The sequence below is a fragment of the Oreochromis niloticus genome, linkage group LG20 (assembly GCF_001858045.2).
Source record: "Oreochromis niloticus isolate F11D_XX linkage group LG20, O_niloticus_UMD_NMBU, whole genome shotgun sequence".
NCBI classification, from domain to species: domain Eukaryota; kingdom Metazoa; phylum Chordata; class Actinopteri; order Cichliformes; family Cichlidae; genus Oreochromis; species Oreochromis niloticus.
In genome coordinates, this window is record NC_031984.2 from 11764531 (window position 1) to 11780485 (window position 15955).

The 15955-nt window shown below is 37.6% G+C and overlaps 1 protein-coding gene across 9 annotated transcripts in view; it reads left to right on the forward strand.

Annotated features, from left to right (window-relative positions):
* The window catches only part of LOC100700879 (synaptotagmin-2), a 61769-nt gene that overhangs the window by 11941 nt on the left and 33873 nt on the right, over positions 1-15955 (forward strand). For 5 of the 9 annotated variants that reach the window (XM_019349893.2, XM_003438956.4, XM_005448585.3 and 2 more), the window contains one exon: positions 15800-15869. The exons of the other annotated variants lie outside the window; for them this stretch is intronic. The gene's annotated coding sequence lies outside the window, so the exon portion shown is untranslated. The remainder of the gene's footprint in view (positions 1-15799; positions 15870-15955) is intronic. 9 annotated transcript variants of the gene reach the window in all.

The window sequence follows — 15955 nt, forward strand, 5'->3', positions numbered from 1 at the left end:
TTGTTTAGTTTTTGTTTGTTTTGGCCTTTCCAGAAGCACGTCTCTGTTAGCTGAGCCTTTTAAATTCATAATTTTTACGTCTAGATACAGGCATTAGGAAGTACAGATCAGACAGGCATGAAACACTGAGGACATACTGGCTAGAATTAGATCTCCTCCAACTCTTTGAAGCCAAAATCATTCACAGATATCAATTTTTAATGAAAATATTGGTTGACATTAAGCTCTGCCAGTGGCACTTTTTTGTGATGATGCAATGTGTTAAATGTGGTGGAGTTAATAATTTAGTGCTGCTGTTTGGAGGTACAGTGCTGTTCCGAGGGCCACTGCTTAATAAATTGCTGAATTAATGTGGGAGACATAATTTTGCCTCTTGGTTTCAGCCACTAAAAAGTAAAATGTTCTTACTTAATTTAACTAAAAAGGAGCAATGTAGCAGAATTTGGATATAAAATTTGAACAGTAAAAGTTTATCATTGGAAACTTTGGACATTAATTCTTCTAGTTGATGTTGCTTCACTTGAATGTTTTAATGCTGAAAATGGAGCAGTTTTTCCGCTGGCACTTATAAGCTTGAGGCATCGACCTGTTAGTAAGACTTGTGACAGCTTAACTAGTTTAGCTTAGAGAGCTCATCGCACACGCACATGTACATGAGTCATCTTGTATCTTGCAAACAAACTCTTAAATCCATTTGCATATTCATAGATTTTTCTGTTCAAAGACAGTGGAGAAATGGGCACCATAATAGGAATGTCTAACCAGGTAATGAAGGATTTTTTTTATGGCAAAAACTATGTCAGACACAAAGCAGAGTGTTATTCTTTTCAAAGCAGTGTAATTTCATGTCCAGACATGCCTTGGGGAATCCTTTAAATCAACATTTTAAAGGATTCCCTGAGAGAGAGGGAATGGGTGAAATGCAGCCAGTGTCTTACATGAAGACATCAGGAAATGTAAACACAGCAAATAATTAGACTGTCATTCGCTGACTGGGTGAATGGCAAAACAGAATATTGAGTCTGGCATGCAGAATAACTGATAATCAACAACATAATGAGAACCGCATTGACTCTGTGCATTTCAGTTTGGGACATAATGCAGTTCACAACAGGGCGTTTTCTTTTAGACGTTTTCCAACAGACTTTTTGAATATGGAGGTTTTTTGGAAAGCCTCAGCTAATATTAAACCAAGTCATTGCGCTTTGACAGTTAACTAATGGAAGTGATGCTATTTTTACTACATGGAGACATTAAGTTAATTAAAGAAGAACCCACAGAAACCAAGCTCACTTTGAAAGATTCAGTTGGTTCTTAAACCGATAACAAGATAGTTTGTGTTGTTTTATATCAAAGTAGTGGAATATTGTGATAAACTCCACTGTTTATGTGCCCAAAAATAGCCAGTGAAGCCATAGCTTTGTCAGCAATTAGTCAGACATCAGGCAAGCCAGCCCTCAGCCCTAAGAATGAAGGCGTTGCATTATTGAAGTCTGAATATGGGATATTTTGTCTCAGGAGGAGGTTAAGCATTGCAACACTAATGAAGGTGAGGGAACCAGCAACGAGAGGGAGAATCATCTTTAAATCCCATCTTGTGGACAATGAATATTTGATGACATATTTTTTTTAATACCCTTTTACAGCCAGAGAAATGTTGGCACTTTTTTTGCACTGCTTTCAGCTCAGGTCAGACTGCTCATATTGTGTATATTGTGAAATCATTTGTTAATACGAAGCATAGGCATAAGAAATATCTAGAGAAAAAGCATTGTTTTACCTGCACTGGAAATCACCCTGGACTTATGGATCAGTGTTGCACTACACTCCTGTGCACACAGCAACCGTTGGCTTTGACAGGCAGCAGATGGTGTGCTATACAGTGATTTACTGCTGCATAGCCGGGGGTGCAGTACTTTTTGTGAGTCTTTACTCCTCCTGAATAATTGATGGAATACTGTCAGTTGCCTGTGTAGGATTTAAAATATTGCCAATCGAGTGGAAATATTTGGTATGTGTTATGTGTTTCTTCAACGCTTTGTGGTTTTTAATTGTTGGGGCATTTGCTAACATCTGTTGGGATGCAGTAAAAGGTAGAAATGATGGTTGTTTTTATTGTGGACTGAATCTGGTCCCAAGGCTACCTGTAAAATTGGCATTGTTTAAGCAACAAGATTTAATTTATTTAAGGGAACTCAGTCACATTGCAAGTGGATTTGATGCATTTCATTTTGTAATCATTAGCATGCTTGAACATTAGTTTCTTCATCTCAGAGAGAAAATAAATTTGTCGCATCACTGTTTTTAGTCCCTAATGTTTTCTAGTTGGAATGACTACAGCACTGGGCCCTGCAGTTGTTGTTTGCAGTTCCAAAAGTGACATTTAATAAGCCCCTTTCACAACTGTTTTGCTTCCTTGTTAGCATTACAACATCACGCTGGGATAATTTGATGGACTCATAAAATACACCCGTGTTAGCAAGCTCTGGCTTTTTAGAGAATTCAGGATGATTCTGGCTAACAAGTAAAGCAACTTGTGGTAACATCTACCTGCCAAGCCTGAAAAGTACTGATGCCTTTTTTTGCCAGCTGACTCTGACTGCCAAAAATGTCTGACGGTTCTACTACAGCACAGCATTTGGGTACTTTGCTTTATGAAAGGAGTCATTTTTTCATATCTTGTAAAAGAGATTTGTTTTTAGGTAATTATACTACAGTCTGTCCATCAATTTGTATGTTTGTCCAGTCCTGACTGAAATGTCTGAACAAATATTTCATGTATTTAGCCAAGAGGTTAAAGATCAATGATTTTGGTAACTGCTTTTTTTGTTGTTGTTTTTTTTATTTTGAAATGATTGCTATAACATTGGATGATGACTTGATGAGCAAATGGACCGGTTGTTATATATTGCTTTTGTACTCTACTCAACCACTCAAAAGGCTTTAAACAACATGCCTCATTCACCCACTTACCCACAAAAGAGATTTCTATCTAGAATTCACGTGGATTCACACTCAGATTATGCACCGAGAGGAACTCAGGGTTCAATATTCCAAGTAGTAGATCTACATCTACCTCAGGTCTACCTCCTGAGCCACAGCTATCCCAGTGTCATTCATCAAAATTTTAATTAGTCCAGTGTTTAGGACCAAAGATCCACAAGTCAAAAGACATTCTCAACTGTCTCCCCAAATTAGTATATTATTATACTTTACCAATAATAAAGTATCAGCCTTCAGGTGATCCAAAATGTTGCAGCGAGTGAACTGACAGGGTCTAGAATGACGGAGCATATTTCTCCCATATTGGCTTGTCTTCATTGGTTCTCTGTTAAATGTAGAATCAAATTTAAAATTCTTCTCCTCAAATTCAGGGTCTTGAATAATTATGCCTCATCTTATCTTAAAGACCTCACAGTACCATATCACAGTGGTGTACTTTGCTCTCAGATTGCAGCCTTCCTTTCTTAGGATATTTAAAAGTAGAATGTGAGGCAGAGCCATCAGCTTACAAGCCCCAGGAGCTGGTTCTCGGGAACCAGATCCCAGTTTGGATTTGTGAGACAGACACTGTCTTTACTTTTAAGATTAAGCTTAAAACTTTCATTTTTGGTAAAGCTTATAGTTAGGGTTGGGTCAGGGTGACCCATCCCTTAGTAATGCTGGAAAAGGCCTAGGCTGCTGGGGGCTTCCTTATGATGCACCGAGTGTCTTCTTCCCTCCCCTCTTTTAACGCTACACAGGCATGTTTCCACAGTGTGTCTTTTCTCTCATCTCCCTCCCTTCAACCCCAACTGTTATAGCAGATTGCTGCCCCTTCCTGTGCCTGATTTTGACAGAGATTTCATCCTGTTAAAAGGGAGTTTTTCCTTTCCAACGTCGCCAGGTGGTTGCTCATCAGGGTTGTCTGATTGTAGTGCCATGATCAAACAGTATAAAGCGCCTTGCTACGATTGTTACTAAGACGCTATATAACTAAAATTGAATTGAATTGAACAAAAAGAAGCAACAACAGACTCACACTGTACTGCACTGAACTGCAATTTCAAGACAAGTCAATTAAAATACCATGATTACAAACATGTTAAAAACATTTTGGGGATTCAAATTGAACTTGTATCTATTGGTGATCCAATTCCTTGAAGTTCATAGCAGTCAGCTGCTCCAAACTGATAAGTGCAAATTACCATAGTGTTTCTAAAAGGCATCGATTGGTCTTGTCTTCTCCTTCTCTCCTTCCATTGATTGTTGATCTCGCTCTCAGATTACGAGGCCATGCGAGGGCAGGTAATAATACACTACTGTCTGGCTGCAGGCACATCCCTTATGTATGCCTTCTGATCTATGAATTCCTCTGTGTTTGTTGTTAAAAATTATTTTATAAATACATGTTAATTACATTACGAAGAAATGTGGGTTTAATAAAAAATAAATCCAAAGTATATGAACCAAGTATAAATGGGTCATAAATATAAGCTATGCTACAGAGGAATAATTCAACTGAAACACATCTTTTAGGTGAGCACACCAGATATTTAAGCTTTCTCATGGCATGTAGCTTAAACCCCGTAGGTGACAACTGAATGTTAATATGATGCTAATGACATATACATTGTCATATAATTAAGTCTTGCTGGTTGTTTTTATTGACAGAATGAAAGAAGCGACACCCTTGAAGCACAGCACTGAGATTTCTTATTTTAATTAGTGATGGATGTTTTAAGAGCACGTCTACCTTTCTCTCCTCTTCCCTTTGCAACTGTGTTTCAAAGGTCATTACCTAATTTAGTTTTTAATGAACACTTAATTGAAAAAGACTCCGTCTACTTTACAGATGATCTCAGTTAAATATTGCAATGTTCTTAGGTCAGATCTTCCATTGCTCAGGTGGAGACAGTGACTTTGAGAAAAAAGTAATGGCATTGGTTTTGAAAAGTAAGTAATATTTCTCTCTAATACACAAGTGGATAAATCATCACAGGAGGGCAAGACTATATTGAACCCATGTAGGAGTTTTAATTTAAGAACGTGTACATTAAAAACTTTAAGTGAGAAGTCACCATGGTGGGAAGAAACAACTTGCAGTGAGCCTTATTAAATTCAACATGCTGTTATACAGAGGAGTTCCTGACTGTGTGTTTGAGTCACAGGCGACAGAATATCTCTTTTTTTTTATTTCATCATTTAGGATTTTAGGATTTATTCAGCTTATTAGATGGTTCAAATACTCTGATTGTCTCTACTACATAAATTTATTATTATTACAATGATATTTTTCTGCTTTTTGCTCTGAGCTATAGCAGTGCAGCGAGTCTTCCTTGAGTACAACAACAAGATTATGCGGCAACAAAAGTCAGTTTTTATGTGGTGCAAGGAGATCATCATAAGAGGTTAGCTGTCAAACTCAATCTGCGTTTGACTAATGGCTCAGTGGTTTCCAACAGTTGGTCCTGACTTGTAATGGAGTTCACTGATGCTGTGAAGGTGAATGATCCCCATGAGCAGCCACTTTGCTTGCCACTTGCGGCTAGTCTATCCCTTGTCCTACAATACCTTTGACCGCATTACAAGGAGCAAAAAAGCACATCCTCCTGCCTCTGACAAGTTTCGAGTTTGTCTCTGCATCTTAATGTTGTTCTTTAACAGGATGCTCCTCAGTCTCAAGTATTTCGGACCTCCATATGATAGGACACGATCAAAGCACAAAGGATATATATTAAACATAATGGTTAACTGCTGTGTTGGTTTTCAGCAGACATGTGGCACCCACTGAACTGTAGGAGTATAGATTGTTCCCTCAGCTATACATGGGCCTTGGTAGGTAATATGGTTTATTATGTTGAAAGGCCTTGTCCAAAAGAAATCGGCGCTTGCGGAGCACATTACTAAAATCTATTTGACATTTATAAGAGTTTGTTGGTCCCCTGAGGACTTTGTTGTTTTTCTGTCGTCACACTGCTCTCAGGAAGCACGTAATTCAGAGACACTGAAGTCTGGAGGCTTTTGAGTGGTTCATCTTTTTTTCCATTTGTCTTTGCATAGATTGTCCTCTTTCATAACGGTCAACCAATTATTCCCATTACAATAATTAAATCACAACATTTTATAGTTGGGTGTTCCACCTAAAATAACATAAGAAAATCGATACTTTTCATTATGTTCCTCAACCATTTGTGATCTCTCTTTCTGTCTAATGTGGTCTGTAGTGTTATGTTTCATTCGCTGGGCAGATATGTAGGGAAGCAATTAATCTGAAATGTGTGCCATTTTGTCCCTGCTGTTGACCATTTCTTTGGGACTGGATGACGAATTGCCTTGTTTCTTCACATAAACACAGTTCTTGTCTCTGAGTTAAGCCAGTAGCCAGAGGAAAGTAGGCGCTCTCCGCCAGGATTTATGGACAGTAGGTTTGTGAAAAATAGTACTTGCTTCAAATATGTGAAGTCAGATCATTGTTTTCCTAAAAAGTCTGAGGAAAAATATGGTGCAAAAAAACAAATCATTCTTGTTGATGTTTAAGCTGTGTCATGCAGTTGATGGAGCAATTACTTTTTAACTGCTGCCAGATAGGACATTGAAATTGATTTGACGCAGCCATTTTAAATTTAACTGAAATAGATCTGTAACCACAGCAGTTTTTTTCAACCTATGCATCTAAATTAAATACGATCTAACCTAGGCTTAAGGCAGAGCAGTCCACAATAATGAGAGCAACATCTTTGCTGAAGGGTGTTAGGTTATTCTTTCATCCTTGTATGTGTGTGGGTGCTACAGCTATGCAGAAAACTAATCACTCAGCAGCAGTCAAAGACAAGAGATGGGCTATGAAGGCATTATAATATTGCTGTAAAATGTTGTTGTGATTCCAAATCAGAAATGTTGAATCCTCATATATTATACCATGGTGCCCTGCAATTAAGACTTGGTTAAGGTAATATATACTTTGTGTCTGACGAGATATCTACTAACCAGATTGTTTTTATGTTCAAGCATTTCACTCATTTCAGACTTGTTTGTCTTTAATTAGCTTTACAAGCTATTATTTCTTGTTACTGAGATGGTATTACCCATTTTAAATTATTTAATGCTTGAATTAACAGAATTATGAGGGTGTTTGATCAACAGTGACAAGTGCAAAACAGCTTTGTCAAAGTCAGATTTTCAAATTATGTGCATCTTTTATTTTTGATCTCTTCACATATGCAAATAATGCCCAAATTGAATTCATTCTTTTATTATCACTCTTATGGTATTTGTATCAGTATTCCTTTAGACTAAATACAGTACTTCACAAATCAAGCAATAGCTCCATCCAGTTATGAACATAAGCATTAATTCTATCCTGAAAATTTTCTACATGCAACTCGACTTTAAATGCATTTTATGTACATGTTGAAAGTGCAAGTAGATCTATCTTAGTCAAGATTACTTATTTAACGGTCTTGTAGTGTGTCAGAAAGTTTTGGTTTTAGATAATGGTTTTGGGTTTATGGACTAAAATGTCATGCTGAGTTCTTCTGTTTTTGTTCCATTATGCCAATAATTCAGTTTTTCATGTTGCACCTTACTTCATGCTAGATTAGTGGGGCTACGACACCATGAGTGCAGTGGGTTGCTGGGTTGATAATGACCCCTTTTGTCAGCATGAATAGCAGTTGTTGTTGTAAGATGTTAGATGTCTCATATATGCACTTCATTTCATTTTAAAATAATTTTAATCAACTCATATATATATAGTTTTTCCATGTATCAAGACAAATGTACTTATTTCATATAGTTTTGAGATAAAATCACCAAAGCTGTAGCTTCATCTCAGAAAAATTGTCAAGAAAATTAAAGCACATTTTCCTTCAAGTGTTTGATTTGCAGTAGACACACTTTTTTAGTTACACCTTGCTAGCAAAGGGTTGGACCCTCTTTTGCCTTCAGGACTGACTTAATTCTTTGTTGCACCTTGTCGCCTTTCCAGCATCTTGTTGCATTCAACAAGATGCTGGAAACATTCCTCTGAGACTTGACATGGAGCTTCACGTAGTTGCTGCAGACTTCTTGTTTGCACATCCCTGATGCCAATCTCCTGTTGTGCCAAATCTCAAAGGTGCTCCATCGGATTGAAATCTGGTGACTGTGAAGGCAGTTTGAATACAGTGAACTGACTGTCATCTTCAAGAAACAAGTTGATTGAGTTGTTATCCTGCTGGAAGCAGCCACCAGAAGATAAATACAATATGGTCATAAAGACATGGACATGATCAGCAACAGCACTCAGGTAGACAATGAAATTTAAAGATGCTGGTACTAAGAGGCCCAAAATGGGCCACAAAATACCCCCCACACCTTTACACCACCACTATTAGTCTGAAACATTGATACAAGGCAGGGTGGATCCATGCTATTGTTTATGCCATATTTCGACCCTACCTTCCAAATGTCACAGCAGAAATTGAACAGAACAGTCAACGTTTTTCCAATCTTTTTGTCAAATGTTGGTGAGACCGGAGTAGCACCCAGTGAACACTCACTGAATTATTTTTCTTTTTTTCCACAATCTTTTTTCACTGTAAAACTGAGGAATGATTGTGTGGAAACCAACCATATCATGTTCATGTTTCCTGGCCATTCTGGTGCTTGTGATTGTGATTTGTGATTGGCTGATTAGATATTTACATTAATGAGCGGTTTGTCAGATTTACCTAATGAAGTGGCGAGTGTGTAGGGCTTTCTTCCCCCTATATTAATGTTTTGGGGATTTTAAAGTAAACATCTCATAAGCTTGTGGGATGAATAATATCCATTTCATCCGACTGACTACAGATTTATGTGGATATTTATCTTTAGCATACATCATTAATTTCTAGCATGTATGAAGAATCTTTTGAAGTATTTTGCAATTCTGTTCTCACTTATCAATAAACATAGTTTAGGATTGAGCTAAGAATTCAGTTTAGAAATTTCTGATAAAACAATAAATCAACAAAAAACAACAACAACAACTACAAAACTGACTACTCTGCCCCTAACACAGCAATTATCCCAATATTAATTCAACATTTACTTAACTCAGCTTTTACTGTACCTTAATATTAGGTCCAGGAAGTATAGTTGCTAGCTTGGTTTGTTAGCCCCCTGGAAAGCTAATGATAGGAAATAAAATTTTACAACACAAATCATACAAACTATAATACCAGCGCTAGTACAGCATTTGGACAATAATCTAACAAAGTATTTAGGCAATAGAAAAAAGATGCATGTTAAGGTTTTCATGAACTGACAACATGCTGGATGTGTTAACATCAGTTAAACTATACCACTATAAATTACCACTAGCAACAAAATGTCCAACTGAACCAAGCTGTTGGTGTCAGAAGAGCCGTGGGAGCTGTTTTTTAATCCTTAAAATTCTTGAGGGGTGACATGATGACAGCAGAGCTTTGGTGGGCTTATAGATAAACCAACAGTGGTCACAGCATATCAAGCAAAAGGAGATCAGAGGCTTTGCTCTAGGGGAAAAAAGAAAAAAAAAACATTGCCAGGTGTAGTAAGTTTACAAGTCACAAAACATTGTTTAATATATTTTAGAGTATCCTGCAAATACTAATGTTGACTTCCATTTTTTATTCAAGATCAAATGATATTTTTAAAGTTATAAAATGTTTTCATTCTCTGTTTGTTTACTCACTGTATGGGAACATAAAGAAGCCAAGGAGTCACAAATTTCGTGTTTCTGCTGACTGTAAAAGCCTCCCGCAGTCAGCAATCTGTCATGTAAGCAGCCACCCATCACGCTCTTCACCTCTCACACTCTGGGAAACAGTATGGGCTAAAAGTGAAGCCCATGGCTGCCTCCACCCCTTCCTTTATATTCAGAAAAATGGTGCACTGTGCCCACTGAGCTGATGAATGAAAACCTAAACATAGAAATTCCTAAGGGCCTTAAAATTTATATTCCTGTCCATCTTATTAATAAGAACAATGATTCGTCGTTATCTTGGAAGTATATCTATGCACCAGTGTTAATCAAATTTAATCAGTGCACATTAACAATTGTTTTTAGTGTCAGTTAGTAAGACATATGTAATCTTAAAAAGAACTAAATAATTAAGGTATGCACTTTTATAAACCATCACCTGCCATCACAAATACACCTAAGATGATTGTTTGCCATTTTGTTAGGGACGCCTCTTCAACTGCTTATTAAATGTACTGATTCCTGTATAGCACCTTTTTACTCTCCTTTACTCAAAGCACTTTATACAACACACCACATTTGCCCAAGCACTTTCTTATGTTTTTCAGTGCTTTCTAACTAACATTCACACACCGATGGATGGAGAGCAACTTGGGAGGGAGCCAGGGATCGAACCACCAGTCTTCCGATCAGCAGAGCTACCTGACTAGAGCTCAACAAAATATCTAGTCATCCAGTCACATGGTAGCAAACCAATGCATTTAGGCATGTAGACTTCATCAAGACAACCTGCTGTAGTTCAAACCAAGTATCAAAATGAGTAACTGGGTTTGAATGTGGTATATTTGGTGTTCATAGCTGCTAGAGGTCAGAGGAGAACAGCCAGACTGCTTCAAGATGATAGGAAGGGAAAACTAACTCAAAAAACCACTCGTTTTAACAAAGGTATGCAGAAGAGCATTGCTGAGTGCATAACACATTGAACCTTGAAACAGAAGACCAGACTGAGTTCCACTCCTGTTAGCTAGGAACCATAAACTGAGACTGCAGTCTGCACAAGCTTGTCATTGTTGGACAATGGAAGACTGGGAAAACAATGTCTGTTTTGATGAGCCCAAATTTTGCTGAAATTTTAGGGTCAGAATTTGACATAAACCATATGAAAGCATGGATCTGTTCTGGCTTGTATCAGTACTTCAGGCTGCTGTTGAACGGTGTAATGGTGTGGAAAATATTTTTTTGGAATGTTTTAAGCCCCTCATTTAAATAACCCAACCTGCCTGAAATCATGTCCTTCCCTTTGTGTGCACAGTCTACCAGTCTTTTGGTGGCTGCTGCCAGCAGTTTAATGCGCCGTGTCACGAAGCTTAGATCATTTCAAACTGGTTTCTTGAACATGACAGAGAGTTCACTGTACAAAAATCGTCTCCATAGTCACCAGATCTGAGTCTGATAAAGCACCTTTGGGATGTGGTGGAACATGAAATTCTCATCATGAATGTGCAGCCCACAAATCTATCTGATGCTATCATGTCAGTATGGACTGAAATTGCAGAGAAATGTTTCCAACATTCCTTCAATTTCCTTGTTGAAATTCTGTGTTTTAATCAATGTCACGAATAAGAATAAAGCAGTTCTGAAGGTAAAAGGGGGGTCCAACCAAGTAATAGTATACCTAATAAGTATACCTAATAAAGTGGCTGTGAGTGTATATACTGTTCTACACATGAATAATTATAAATTATAAATATTTCCAATTATGGACTTGAAGACTGAATGTTCTGAACATTTACCATTTCAGTCTTTTTAACAGTTTCTATCTCAGTTAGCTGTCTTTGCATTACAAATGCGACCTGATACTTAAGAAATTGCAAATGACATTACTTAGAGATAATCTACGTTAAAAACTCAATGTCACAGCATTTTTATATTAATATCATTATTTCCTGCCTGTCAAACTCTATTTGAACAGCTATCTCATATCAAATCGGTGTTTGTAAGCGTGCATGCGTGCAATCATTCATCTGTGTACACTTATGTTTATGTGTAAATGCGCGTGTCTTGTGTGTCATGCAAAGGCCAATTCTTTAATGTGTTTGCCTGCCTTCTGGCTCACTGTTAAACCCCTGCATTGCAGCACTGCCAGTGGGATTTCAGCAGGCACGGCCCTTCTCTCTCTCTCACTCTCTCTCTCGCTCTCTCTCTCTCTCGCTTACCCGCCATCCTCACAATAGAGAGATTAAATTTGGGCCAGATCCCTCCTGCGTGGAAAGCTCCTTGCTCACACATGCACATCTTCCAGTGTTCATATGCTACGCTTCAGAGACCCAGGGCAGCTGAGAGCCCCCAAAAGTCTCCTGTAGCAACCGTCATGGAGAGCCACGTGTCTTGGAGACAGACAGAGAGAGTAAGAGACTGAGAGAGAAAAAGAAAACATGGGATCCTTCGGGGCTGAGCAATTCAAGTGCTGTCTGAAAAGCTGCACCGTAATCTCGTTAAAGAATGGGAAGGCTCTGTAGTTTCATACTGTTTGACTTTTCCAGTTGTTGCTGGACTACATGGTACTCCTTACCAAACAGAGATCATCCAGGGAAAAAGAATAATCAGAGGATTCTTTGTGTTAGATGTCAGTAAGATTTTATCAACTTATGAATTTAGAAATTTTGCAACTAGTGATATTTTGATGATGGGTGTGTGAAATATTAACACAAGTAAAATTTTGTCTTAATGTAATAGCCGATTGGTCATCCTGCCCCTGAAATTTTGCATTGTTATCATATGTTTTTAAGTATTTTAGTAAGCACTGCAGCAAGCTAATGCTAAAGTCCCACTGGTAAAAAAACCAAAAACAAGTGGTTGGAGACCACAGCACAAACACAATTATTGCAAATGTGTGAAATGAACTTGGAACTGCATTACCTTTGAAATGGTTTCTTTGAAATGGTTGCTTTAAAGATGGAGACCAGATCTTTGACGGCTTGCTGTTAGTTGCCGTCTTCAAAGTGACATTGATGCATGGATGTGGTGATAAAGTGACAGTAAAACTGAGTCAGTCTGCTACGAGTCTGTTATCAGTTTGCGACTGATTGTTGGTAATAATACGTTGGTTGTTGTCAACATAGACAGATGTTCACACTGAACAGAAATTCTCATTAGTTACTGACAATCAATTAAACTACTAATATTAGTTTCAAGTACAGTCAGAACATCATAATTTGAAACAGAAATTCCTCCACAAATAGCGACATAATTACTGCAAGTCATAATTTAACTGCAAAAATGACATTTTGACTTCAGGACTTACTTTTGTATAGGAATATACCCAGAATACAAGTTGGCAACCAGCTGAGTTGAGTCACTTATTGCAAAGAGACGTGTTGCAACTGAGTTGCAGCTATCAATGAAGAATGCTTGCAACATGCTGGCAACCTGTCTGTGTTTAGAATTATTTGCAAACCTTTATTGGTTGGACTGAGTGAGATTGCAGTCTGAGTCAGACTTCAATTGTTTGGAGACACCAGGCGGCCTGTGCAATCACCATGCAATTGAATTATTGTATTTCGTGTATCTTGCATGTCACATCTAGCAATTAGTCAACTGTAACTCTAGTTCATGTGCTACAAAAATAACAGTTGATGATGTATATTCTGTGCCATGTTGTAGTGTGATAAACAAACTGATTGCAATTACCTAGGTATCTGTACTATAGTTGACCTTTGTCAATTTGGCTCGTCATGTTCATTTTGATAGGAGTCCACTGCCAGTATGGTTCACTGATGTGGGCTTATATGGGAAGCAAAAAAACCCCAAGTCATTATCAAATTCAGTTATTTTTCCTCTGCGTAGTTTGGTCCCTTGGGGGCATAAATAGGTGAGGAAGGATCCAATTATTTTCACCACGAGGCAATTCCCTTTAACATGATTGTATCTGTGATTCTGCACATCAGAGCCTGTCTCTCTTGTCAGGTAGCTAATTTATGATGTAGAGTGAGATTTTACTTTCTATTTGTCTTTACTGGGTAAAATCTATTTTTGAGATTTATTTCTGAGATTCTTTTGGATTATGGTATTATATAAGCATGCAGTACAAAAAAAACCAACTTCTCTGTTAAGGTTTAAGGTTGAGATCTGGTTAGATTGAATGTTTTTGTTTTCAGTTTTTGGTTTTTCATTCTGCATTTCTGTCACATTTCTGTCATTTGACCTTTCTTTTTAGGGTACAAAAAAAATGCCACTTATATTCTTGGACTGCTGCAGCGTGAAGCAGTGTCGAAGCACTGCTTTTCTCCTTACTGTCACCAGTGCCCCTCAGCTAGCTGCAAACAGCTCACTTTGACAGTTTCACAGTGTTTCTATGAGGACTGCGGGTATTTCTCTGTGCTGAAAGATAAAAAAGTCTGTACTCTTCCATGTACCTTGAAGTTATTCCTTTGTGTAGTCCTGATATTTTTCATCAGCCATCTTGTTGTCTACATCTGCCTTGGGTGTGTTCACATTAAAAAAAGAAAAAAAACCCCACCATAAAACAGCAGCATAAGAAAAAAATCTCTTTCAGTACTGTAGCTGTGTTAGATTTTCTAGTCTCAGCAGGTCCAAAGAATGAATTGATCTCAGTGGCGATCTTGTTTAGAAAAGTCAAATGAATGTATAACATACACGAAATTCACAGAATAAAATTGGGTTTAGTGATAGCAGGTTTAAATTGTATGGATTGTTCTCCTTCACTGAAGTGCACAAAATGAAGTTGGTTATCTCTCCCTGTGGATGTCTTTCATGATACAATTACAATAAAGCAATTAAGTCCACTGAGTCATGAAATTGATTGTTTTGCCAAAACAGAAGAAGGAAATTGGGCCCCAAATAAAATATCCTCTGAGGTTTAAGCATAAAGATGGAATTTGACTGATTGTAGAAGTTCATCAATGCTCTTGTCAGCAAAGTTTGATTTGCAAGATCACTAAAGAACAGATGATCTTAGAGCTGCATCGTAATGGTGGAACATTTATTCGGCTTTGTTTGACAAGTGAATTGATGTGACTTCCATGTCTATATGCTAAATACAAATGTACGTAGATACTAAGCTTAGCTTAGCATCTGATCTGCATTTTTTGGTGCAGATTTACAAAAAAAGGAAGAAAAAATTAAGTGTGATAAACAGTGAGCTTTAGAAATGTTTTTGGAGGTTTTTGTCAGCTTATACGAAGTCAACCAATTCTGGGTGTGGAGAGAGTAAAGAGCTAAAACTGTTATTGATTTTGTCAGCTTGCTCTTGGCCAGAAAAGTAATAAGTGAAATTCCCAAATTATCAAGCAACACCTGTAGCCTCTGACTATTGTTAAAGTAAGGAAATGTCAGACATTTCCTGTTTTCGACACTGATGGTACCAAAGGTGCTGTAGCACCTTTGGAATTCTGAATTCTTCACAAAATTCAGCAAACAATGTACTCCACAAATGGGAGACATGTTGCCTGTGTTAAAATCTCTTATTTGTCCTAGCTCTAAGAGTCGTGGTGAACACCTGTCTTGTTCTTGACAAGAAGTCTGATTTGATATGCTTAAAGGTAAATGCTTTTTCATAGTAAACAACACCTTGGAGATGTTGTGGCACATAGGTTTGGAGACAAACTAAGCAACGATTTCTGTGTTGTGAAATCAAAGCTCTGTTGACTTAGGTCATTACAGTGCCATTACGGTAATGAAAATGAATTAATTCAATAACTGCTGAGCAGTAGTGTGCAACGGATAGCTGTCAGGGATAATTCATTCGTTCTGCCATTTTGGGGATCAAAACAGGATATATCAACTTGTGTGAAAGAAAGGCAGGCAGCTATCGGTATTTACTGGCACAAAATGATGATGATTTGCTGGAGTAAGATTTTGTAATGTGCACTTTAGGGATACCACTAGCAATATGTGCTCACCGAGTGGGATTTAATGTCATATATTATCTTGAAATGCTTTCAAATCACCCAAGAGACGATTAAAGTTTTTCATCAACCTGAAATTTGCCAAGTTTCTCTTGAATTGTCATTAAACTACTAAGCAAGAGCATTTCCTCATAGATTGTTCTTTTACTCCAAGGCTTAAAATGCCATTTTCTTTCTCTTACAGGATTTACACCTGACAACACTCTCACTGTGATTACTTCCAGATATACCTTTCAAGATTCAAGCTTTTGGCTGTAAGTATAAGACAAGCAAAGGGATACTATGTATTTGACTACATTAGTTGGGGGTCTGACAGATTTCTGTGAGCTGGAAAGTTCAC